The sequence below is a fragment of the Hypomesus nipponensis genome, chromosome 25 (genome assembly GCF_054491055.1).
Source record: "Hypomesus nipponensis isolate SF chromosome 25, ASM5449105v1, whole genome shotgun sequence".
NCBI classification, from domain to species: Eukaryota; Metazoa; Chordata; class Actinopteri; order Osmeriformes; family Osmeridae; genus Hypomesus; species Hypomesus nipponensis.
The window spans coordinates 14,990,001-14,997,500 of record NC_140385.1 but is presented as its reverse complement, the minus strand read 5'-3'; the positions used below and the strand labels follow the sequence as shown (position 1 = coordinate 14,997,500).

The following is a 7,500-nucleotide window of genomic DNA, read 5'->3' as shown; positions in this document are numbered from 1 at the left end:
ATGGTTGTCAACTTATTTCGTACGGCCATACCAGCCTGGCAACGCCCGATCTCGTCTGATCTCGGAAGCTAAGCAGGGTCGGGCCTGGTTAGTACTTGGATGGGAGACCGCCTGGGAATACCAGGTGCTGTATGCTCTTTTGCTCATTCACTTAGAAACTGAAATCTTGCAATATGCACAAGTAGTCCTTCATGAAAGGGGCTGGAAGCTGTTTTCATTTTGACACGAGAGAGAGAGAGAGAGACCACCTTGCATTGTCAATTGCTAAATCTGTATATGGATAAGTAGCCTATGGTTGTCAACTTATTTCGTACGGCCATACCAGCCTGGGAACGCCCGATCTCGTCTGATCTTGGAAGCTAAGCAGGGTCGGGCCTGGTTAGTACTTGGATGGGAGACCGCCTGGGAATACCAGGTGCTGTATGCTCTTTTGCTCATTCACTTAGAAACTGAAATCTTGCAATATGCACAAGTAGTCCTTCATGAAAGGGGCTGGAAGCTGTTTTCATTTTGACACGAGAGAGAGAGAGACTACCTTGCATTGTCAATTGCTAAATCTGTATATGGATAAGTAGCCTATGGTTGTCAACTTATTTCGTACGGCCATACCAGCCTGGCAACGCCTGATCTCGGAAGCTAAGCAGGGTCGGGCCTGGTTAGTACTTGGATGGGAGACCGCCTGGGAATACCAGGTGCTGTATGCTCTTTTGCTCATTCACTTAGAAACTGAAATCTTGCAATATGCACAAGTAGTCCTTCATGAAAGGGGCTGGAAGCTGTTTTCATTTTGACACGAGAGAGAGAGAGAGAGAGACCACCTTGCATTGTCAATTGCTAAATCTGTATATGGATAAGTAGCCTATGGTTGTCAACTTATTTCGTACGGCCATACCAGCCTGGCAACGCCCGATCTCGTCTGATCTCGGAAGCTAAGCAGGGTCGGGCCTGGTTAGTACTTGGATGGGAGACCGCCTGGGAATACCAGGTGCTGTATGCTCTTTTGCTCATTCACTTAGAAACTGAAAGCTTGCAATGTGCACAAGTAGTCCTTCATGAAAGGGGCTGGAAGCTGTTTTCATTTTGACACGAGAGAGAGAGAGAGAGAGAGAGAGAGAGAGAGAGAGAGAGAGAGAGAGAGAGAGAGAGAGACCACCTTGCATTGTCAATTGCTAAATCTGTATATGGATAAGTAGCCTATGGTTGTCATCTTATTTCGTACGGCCATACCAGCCTGGCAACGCCCGATCTCGTCTGATCTCGGAAGCTAAGCAGGGTCGGGCCTGGTTAGTACTTGGATGGGAGACCGCCTGGGAATACCAGGTGCTGTATGCTCTTTTGCTCATTCACTTAGAAACTGAAATCTTGCAATATGCACAAGTAGTCCTTCATGAAAGGGGCTGGAAGCTGTTTTCATTTTGACACGAGAGAGAGAGAGAGAGACCACCTTGCATTGTCAATTGCTAAATCTGTATATGGAGAAGTAGCCTATGGTTGTCAACTTATTTCGTACGGCCATACCAGCCTGGCAACGCCCGATCTCGTCTGATCTCGGAAGCTAAGCAGGGTCGGGCCTGGTTAGTACTTGGATGGGAGACCGCCTGGGAATACCAGGTGCTGTATGCTCTTTTGCTCATTCACTTAGAAACTGAAATCTTGCAATATGCACAAGTAGTCCTTCATGAAAGGGGCTGGAAGCTGTTTTCATTTTGACACGAGAGAGAGAAAGAGAGAGAGACTACCTTGCATTGTCAATTGCTAAATCTGTATATGGATAAGTAGCCTATGGTTGTCAACTTATTTCGTACGGCCATACCAGCCTGGCAACGCCCGATCTCGTCTGATCTCGGAAGCTAAGCAGGGTCGGGCCTGGTTAGTACTTGGATGGGAGACCGCCTGGGAATACCAGGTGCTGTATGCTCTTTTGCTCATTCACTTAGAAACTGAAATCTTGCAATATGCACAAGTAGTCCTTCATGAAAGGGGCTGGAAGCTGTTTTCATTTTGACACGAGAGAGAGAGAGAGAGACCACCTTGCATTGTCAATTGCTAAATCTGTATATGGATAAGTAGCCTATGGTTGTCAACTTATTTCGTACGGCCATACCAGCCTGGCAACGCCCGATCTCGTCTGATCTTGGAAGCTAAGCAGGGTCGGGCCTGGTTAGTACTTGGATGGGAGACCGCCTGGGAATACCAGGTGCTGTATGCTCTTTTGCTCATTCACTTAGAAACTGAAATCTTGCAATATGCACAAGTAGTCCTTCATGAAAGGGGCTGGAAGCTGTTTTCATTTTGACACGAGAGAGAGAGAGACTACCTTGCATTGTCAATTGCTAAATCTGTATATGGATAAGTAGCCTATGGTTGTCAACTTATTTCGTACGGCCATACCAGCCTGGCAACGCCTGATCTCGGAAGCTAAGCAGGGTCGGGCCTGGTTAGTACTTGGATGGGAGACCGCCTGGGAATACCAGGTGCTGTATGCTCTTTTGCTCATTCACTTAGAAACTGAAATCTTGCAATATGCACAAGTAGTCCTTCATGAAAGGGGCTGGAAGCTGTTTTCATTTTGACACGAGAGAGAGAGAGAGAGACCACCTTGCATTGTCAATTGCTAAATCTGTATATGGATAAGTAGCCTATGGTTGTCAACTTATTTCGTACGGCCATACCAGCCTGGCAACGCCCGATCTCGTCTGATCTCGGAAGCTAAGCAGGGTCGGGCCTGGTTAGTACTTGGATGGGAGACCGCCTGGGAATACCAGGTGCTGTATGCTCTTTTGCTCATTCACTTAGAAACTGAAATCTTGCAATATGCACAAGTAGTCCTTCATGAAAGGGGCTGGAAGCTGTTTTCATTTTGACACGAGAGAGAGAGAGAGACTACCTTGCATTGTCAATTGCTAAATCTGTATATGGATAAGTAGCCTATGGTTGTCAACTTATTTCGTACGGCCATACCAGCCTGGCAACGCCCGATCTCGTCTGATCTCGGAAGCTAAGCAGGGTCGGGCCTGGTTACTACTTGGATGGGAGACCGCCTGGGAATACCAGGTGCTGTATGCTCTTTTGCTCATTCACTTAGAAACTGAAATCTTGCAATATGCACAAGTAGTCCTTCATGAAAGGGACTGGAAGCTGTTTTCATTTTGACACGAGAGAGAGAGAGAGAGAGAGAGAGAGAGACCACCTTGCATTGTCAATTGCTAAATCTGTATATGGATAAGTAGCCTATGGTTGTCAACTTATTTCGTACGGCCATACCAGCCTGGCAACGCCCGATCTCGTCTGATCTCGGAAGCTAAGCAGGGTCGGGCCTTGTTAGTACTTGGATGGGAGACCGCCTGGGAATACCAGGTGCTGTATGCTCTTTTGCTCATTCACTTAGAAACTGACATCTTGCAATATGCACAAGTAGTCCTTCATGAAAGGGGCTGGAAGCTGTTTTCATTTTGACACGAGAGAGAGAGAGAGAGAGAGAGACTACCTTGCATTGTCAATTGCTAAATCTGTATATGGATAAGTAGCCTATGGTTGTCAACTTATTTCGTACGGCCATACCAGCCTGGCAACGCCCGATCTCGTCTGATCTCGGAAGCTAAGCAGGGTCGGGCCTGGTTAGTACTTGGATGGGAGACCGCCTGGGAATACCAGGTGCTGTATGCTCTTTTGCTCATTCACTTAGAAACTGAAATCTTGCAATATGCACAAGTAGTCCTTCATGAAAGGGGCTGGAAGCTGTTTTCATTTTGACACGAGAGAGAGAGAGAGACCACCTTGCATTGTCAATTGCTAAATCTGTATATGGATAAGTAGCCTATGGTTGTCAACTTATTTCGTACGGCCATACCAGCCTGGCAACGCCCGATCTCGTCTGATCTCGGAAGCTAAGCAGGGTCGGGCCTGGTTAGTACTTGGATGGGAGACCGCCTGGGAATACCAGGTGCTGTATGCTCTTTTGCTCATTCACTTAGAAACTGACATCTTGCAATATGCACAAGTAGTCCTTCATGAAAGGGGCTGGAAGCTGTTTTCATTTTGACACGAGAGAGAGAGAGAGAGAGAGAGACTACCTTGCATTGTCAATTGCTAAATCTGTATATGGATAAGTAGCCTATGGTTGTCAACTTATTTCGTACGGCCATACCAGCCTGGCAACGCCCGATCTCGTCTGATCTCGGAAGCTAAGCAGGGTCGGGCCTGGTTAGTACTTGGATGGGAGACCGCCTGGGAATACCAGGTGCTGTATGCTCTTTTGCTCATTCACTTAGAAACTGAAATCTTGCAATATGCACAAGTAGTCCTTCATGAAAGGGGCTGGAAGCTGTTTTCATTTTGACACGAGAGAGAGAGAGAGACCACCTTGCATTGTCAATTGCTAAATCTGTATATGGATAAGTAGCCTATGGTTGTCAACTTATTTCGTACGGCCATACCAGCCTGGCAACGCCCGATCTCGTCTGATCTCGGAAGCTAAGCAGGGTCGGGCCTGGTTAGTACTTGGATGGGAGACCGCCTGGGAATACCAGGTGCTGTATGCTCTTTTGCTCATTCACTTAGAAACTGAAATCTTGCAATATGCACAAGTAGTCCTTCATGAAAGGGGCTGGAAGCTGTTTTCATTTTGACACGAGAGAGAGAGAGAGAGAGAGAGACCACCTTGCATTGTCAATTGCTAAATCTGTATATGGATAAGTAGCCTATGGTTGTCATCTTATTTCGTACGGCCATACCAGCCTGGCAACGCCCGATCTCGTCTGATCTCGGAAGCTAAGCAGGGTCGGGCCTGGTTAGTACTTGGATGGGAGACCGCCTGGGAATACCAGGTGCTGTATGCTCTTTTGCTCATTCACTTAGAAACTGAAATCTTGCAATATGCACAAGTAGTCCTTCATGAAAGGGGCTGGAAGCTGTTTTCATTTTGACACGAGAGAGAGAGAGAGAGACCACCTTGCATTGTCAATTGCTAAATCTGTATATGGATAAATAGCCTATGGTTGTCAACTTATTTCGTACGGCCATACCAGCCTGGCAACGCCCGATCTCGTCTGATCTCGGAAGCTAAGCAGGGTCGGGCCTGGTTAGTACTTGGATGGGAGACCGCCTGGGAATACCAGGTGCTGTATGCTCTTTTGCTCATTCACTTAGAAACTGACATCTTGCAATATGCACAAGTAGTCCTTCATGAAAGGGGCTGGAAGCTGTTTTCATTTTGACACGAGAGAGAGAGAGAGAGAGAGAGAGAGAGAGAGACTACCTTGCATTGTCAATTGCTAAATCTGTATATGGATAAGTAGCCTATGGTTGTCAACTTATTTCGTACGGCCATACCAGCCTGGCAACGCCCGATCTCGTCTGATCTCGGAAGCTAAGCAGGGTCGGGCCTGGTTAGTACTTGGATGGGAGACCGCCTGGGAATACCAGGTGCTGTATGCTCTTTTGCTCATTCACTTAGAAACTGAAATCTTGCAATATGCACAAGTAGTCCTTCATGAAAGGGGCTGGAAGCTGTTTTCATTTTGACACGAGAGAGAGAGAGAGACCACCTTGCATTGTCAATTGCTAAATCTGTATATGGATAAGTAGCCTATGGTTGTCAACTTATTTCGTACGGCCATACCAGCCTGGCAACGCCCGATCTCGTCTGATCTCGGAAGCTAAGCAGGGTCGGGCCTGGTTAGTACTTGGATGGGAGACCGCCTGGGAATACCAGGTGCTGTATGCTCTTTTGCTCATTCACTTAGAAACTGAAATCTTGCAATATGCACAAGTAGTCCTTCATGAAAGGGGCTGGAAGCTGTTTTCATTTTGACACGAGAGAGAGAGAGAGAGAGACCACCTTGCATTGTCAATTGCTAAATCTGTATATGGATAAGTAGCCTATGGTTGTCATCTTATTTCGTACGGCCATACCAGCCTGGCAACGCCCGATCTCGTCTGATCTCGGAAGCTAAGCAGGGTCGGGCCTGGTTAGTACTTGGATGGGAGACCGCCTGGGAATACCAGGTGCTGTATGCTCTTTTGCTCATTCACTTAGAAACTGAAATCTTGCAATATGCACAAGTAGTCCTTCATGAAAGGGGCTGGAAGCTGTTTTCATTTTGACACGAGAGAGAGAGAGAGAGACCACCTTGCATTGTCAATTGCTAAATCTGTATATGGATAAGTAGCCTATGGTTGTCAACTTATTTCGTACGGCCATACCAGCCTGGCAACGCCCGATCTCGTCTGATCTCGGAAGCTAAGCAGGGTCGGGCCTGGTTAGTACTTGGATGGGAGACCGCCTGGGAATACCAGGTGCTGTATGCTCTTTTGCTCATTCACTTAGAAACTGACATCTTGCAATATGCACAAGTAGTCCTTCATGAAAGGGGCTGGAAGCTGTTTTCATTTTGACACGAGAGAGAGAGAGAGAGAGAGACTACCTTGCATTGTCAATTGCTAAATCTGTATATGGATAAGTAGCCTATGGTTGTCAACTTATTTCGTACGGCCATACCAGCCTGGCAACGCCCGATCTCGTCTGATCTCGGAAGCTAAGCAGGGTCGGGCCTGGTTAGTACTTGGATGGGAGACCGCCTGGGAATACCAGGTGCTGTATGCTCTTTTGCTCATTCACTTAGAAACTGAAATCTTGCAATATGCACAAGTAGTCCTTCATGAAAGGGGCTGGAAGCTGTTTTCATTTTGACACGAGAGAGAGAGAGAGACCACCTTGCATTGTCAATTGCTAAATCTGTATATGGATAAGTAGCCTATGGTTGTCAACTTATTTCGTACGGCCATACCAGCCTGGCAACGCCCGATCTCGTCTGATCTCGGAAGCTAAGCAGGGTCGGGCCTGGTTAGTACTTGGATGGGAGACCGCCTGAGAATACCAGGTGCTGTATGCTCTTTTGCTCATTCACTTAGAAACTGAAATCTTGCAATATGCACAAGTAGTCCTTCATGAAAGGGGCTGGAAGCTGTTTTCATTTTGACACGAGAGAGAGAGAGAGAGAGACCACCTTGCATTGTCAATTGCTAAATCTGTATATGGATAAGTAGCCTATGGTTGTCATCTTATTTCGTACGGCCATACCAGCCTGGCAACGCCCGATCTCGTCTGATCTCGGAAGCTAAGCAGGGTCAGGCCTGGTTAGTACTTGGATGGGAGACCGCCTGGGAATACCAGGTGCTGTATGCTCTTTTGCTCATTCACTTAGAAACTGAAATCTTGCAATATGCACAAGTAGTCCTTCATGAAAGGGGCTGGAAGCTGTTTTCATTTTGACACGAGAGAGAGAGAGAGACCACCTTGCATTGTCAATTGCTAAATCTGTATATGGATAAGTAGCCTATGGTTGTCAACTTATTTCGTACGGCCATACCAGCCTGGCAACGCCCGATCTCGTCTGATCTCGGAAGCTAAGCAGGGTCGGGCCTGGTTAGTACTTGGATGGGAGACCGCCTGGGAATACCAGGTGCTGTATGCTCTTTTGCTCATTCACTTAGAAACTG

The 7,500-nt window shown here is 47.1% G+C and overlaps 22 non-coding genes and 4 pseudogenes across 22 annotated transcripts; all 26 read left to right on the top strand.

Moving 5' to 3' along the window:
• Window positions 1–17: 17 nt before the first annotated feature.
• Window positions 18–136, top strand: LOC146227185 (5S ribosomal RNA). The gene has a single exon (XR_014748758.1). It is a non-coding gene; the product is annotated as a 5S ribosomal RNA (ribosomal RNA).
• Window positions 137–308: 172 nt separating this feature from the next.
• Window positions 309–427, top strand: LOC146227184 (5S ribosomal RNA). Its single transcript, XR_014749929.1, has one exon. It is a non-coding gene; the product is annotated as a 5S ribosomal RNA (ribosomal RNA).
• Window positions 428–595: 168 nt separating this feature from the next.
• Window positions 596–704, top strand: LOC146227183 (5S ribosomal RNA; annotated as a pseudogene).
• Window positions 705–878: 174 nt separating this feature from the next.
• LOC146227182 (5S ribosomal RNA) lies at window positions 879–997 on the top strand. Its single transcript, XR_014748757.1, has one exon. It is a non-coding gene; the product is annotated as a 5S ribosomal RNA (ribosomal RNA).
• A 216-nt stretch (window positions 998–1,213) lies between these two features.
• Window positions 1,214–1,332, top strand: LOC146227181 (5S ribosomal RNA). Its single transcript, XR_014748756.1, has one exon. It is a non-coding gene; the product is annotated as a 5S ribosomal RNA (ribosomal RNA).
• A 172-nt stretch (window positions 1,333–1,504) lies between these two features.
• Window positions 1,505–1,623, top strand: LOC146227180 (5S ribosomal RNA). Its single transcript, XR_014748755.1, has one exon. It is a non-coding gene; the product is annotated as a 5S ribosomal RNA (ribosomal RNA).
• Window positions 1,624–1,799: 176 nt separating this feature from the next.
• Window positions 1,800–1,918, top strand: LOC146227179 (5S ribosomal RNA). The gene has a single exon (XR_014748754.1). It is a non-coding gene; the product is annotated as a 5S ribosomal RNA (ribosomal RNA).
• Window positions 1,919–2,090: 172 nt separating this feature from the next.
• Window positions 2,091–2,209, top strand: LOC146227178 (5S ribosomal RNA). The gene has a single exon (XR_014749850.1). It is a non-coding gene; the product is annotated as a 5S ribosomal RNA (ribosomal RNA).
• A 168-nt stretch (window positions 2,210–2,377) lies between these two features.
• LOC146227177 (5S ribosomal RNA) lies at window positions 2,378–2,486 on the top strand (annotated as a pseudogene).
• A 172-nt stretch (window positions 2,487–2,658) lies between these two features.
• LOC146227176 (5S ribosomal RNA) lies at window positions 2,659–2,777 on the top strand. The gene has a single exon (XR_014748753.1). It is a non-coding gene; the product is annotated as a 5S ribosomal RNA (ribosomal RNA).
• Window positions 2,778–2,947: 170 nt separating this feature from the next.
• Window positions 2,948–3,066, top strand: LOC146227175 (5S ribosomal RNA; annotated as a pseudogene).
• Window positions 3,067–3,250: 184 nt separating this feature from the next.
• On the top strand, window positions 3,251–3,369 carry LOC146227174 (5S ribosomal RNA; annotated as a pseudogene).
• Window positions 3,370–3,547: 178 nt separating this feature from the next.
• Window positions 3,548–3,666, top strand: LOC146227173 (5S ribosomal RNA). The gene has a single exon (XR_014748751.1). It is a non-coding gene; the product is annotated as a 5S ribosomal RNA (ribosomal RNA).
• A 170-nt stretch (window positions 3,667–3,836) lies between these two features.
• On the top strand, window positions 3,837–3,955 carry LOC146227172 (5S ribosomal RNA). The gene has a single exon (XR_014748750.1). It is a non-coding gene; the product is annotated as a 5S ribosomal RNA (ribosomal RNA).
• Window positions 3,956–4,133: 178 nt separating this feature from the next.
• LOC146227171 (5S ribosomal RNA) lies at window positions 4,134–4,252 on the top strand. The gene has a single exon (XR_014748749.1). It is a non-coding gene; the product is annotated as a 5S ribosomal RNA (ribosomal RNA).
• A 170-nt stretch (window positions 4,253–4,422) lies between these two features.
• Window positions 4,423–4,541, top strand: LOC146227170 (5S ribosomal RNA). Its single transcript, XR_014748748.1, has one exon. It is a non-coding gene; the product is annotated as a 5S ribosomal RNA (ribosomal RNA).
• A 178-nt stretch (window positions 4,542–4,719) lies between these two features.
• On the top strand, window positions 4,720–4,838 carry LOC146227169 (5S ribosomal RNA). The gene has a single exon (XR_014748747.1). It is a non-coding gene; the product is annotated as a 5S ribosomal RNA (ribosomal RNA).
• A 172-nt stretch (window positions 4,839–5,010) lies between these two features.
• On the top strand, window positions 5,011–5,129 carry LOC146227168 (5S ribosomal RNA). The gene has a single exon (XR_014748745.1). It is a non-coding gene; the product is annotated as a 5S ribosomal RNA (ribosomal RNA).
• Window positions 5,130–5,317: 188 nt separating this feature from the next.
• LOC146227167 (5S ribosomal RNA) lies at window positions 5,318–5,436 on the top strand. The gene has a single exon (XR_014748744.1). It is a non-coding gene; the product is annotated as a 5S ribosomal RNA (ribosomal RNA).
• A 170-nt stretch (window positions 5,437–5,606) lies between these two features.
• On the top strand, window positions 5,607–5,725 carry LOC146227166 (5S ribosomal RNA). Its single transcript, XR_014748743.1, has one exon. It is a non-coding gene; the product is annotated as a 5S ribosomal RNA (ribosomal RNA).
• A 174-nt stretch (window positions 5,726–5,899) lies between these two features.
• Window positions 5,900–6,018, top strand: LOC146227165 (5S ribosomal RNA). The gene has a single exon (XR_014748742.1). It is a non-coding gene; the product is annotated as a 5S ribosomal RNA (ribosomal RNA).
• Window positions 6,019–6,190: 172 nt separating this feature from the next.
• On the top strand, window positions 6,191–6,309 carry LOC146227164 (5S ribosomal RNA). Its single transcript, XR_014748741.1, has one exon. It is a non-coding gene; the product is annotated as a 5S ribosomal RNA (ribosomal RNA).
• A 176-nt stretch (window positions 6,310–6,485) lies between these two features.
• On the top strand, window positions 6,486–6,604 carry LOC146227163 (5S ribosomal RNA). Its single transcript, XR_014748739.1, has one exon. It is a non-coding gene; the product is annotated as a 5S ribosomal RNA (ribosomal RNA).
• A 170-nt stretch (window positions 6,605–6,774) lies between these two features.
• Window positions 6,775–6,893, top strand: LOC146227162 (5S ribosomal RNA). Its single transcript, XR_014748869.1, has one exon. It is a non-coding gene; the product is annotated as a 5S ribosomal RNA (ribosomal RNA).
• A 174-nt stretch (window positions 6,894–7,067) lies between these two features.
• Window positions 7,068–7,186, top strand: LOC146227161 (5S ribosomal RNA). Its single transcript, XR_014750193.1, has one exon. It is a non-coding gene; the product is annotated as a 5S ribosomal RNA (ribosomal RNA).
• Window positions 7,187–7,356: 170 nt separating this feature from the next.
• Window positions 7,357–7,475, top strand: LOC146227160 (5S ribosomal RNA). Its single transcript, XR_014748738.1, has one exon. It is a non-coding gene; the product is annotated as a 5S ribosomal RNA (ribosomal RNA).
• The last annotated feature ends 25 nt before the right edge of the window (window positions 7,476–7,500 follow it).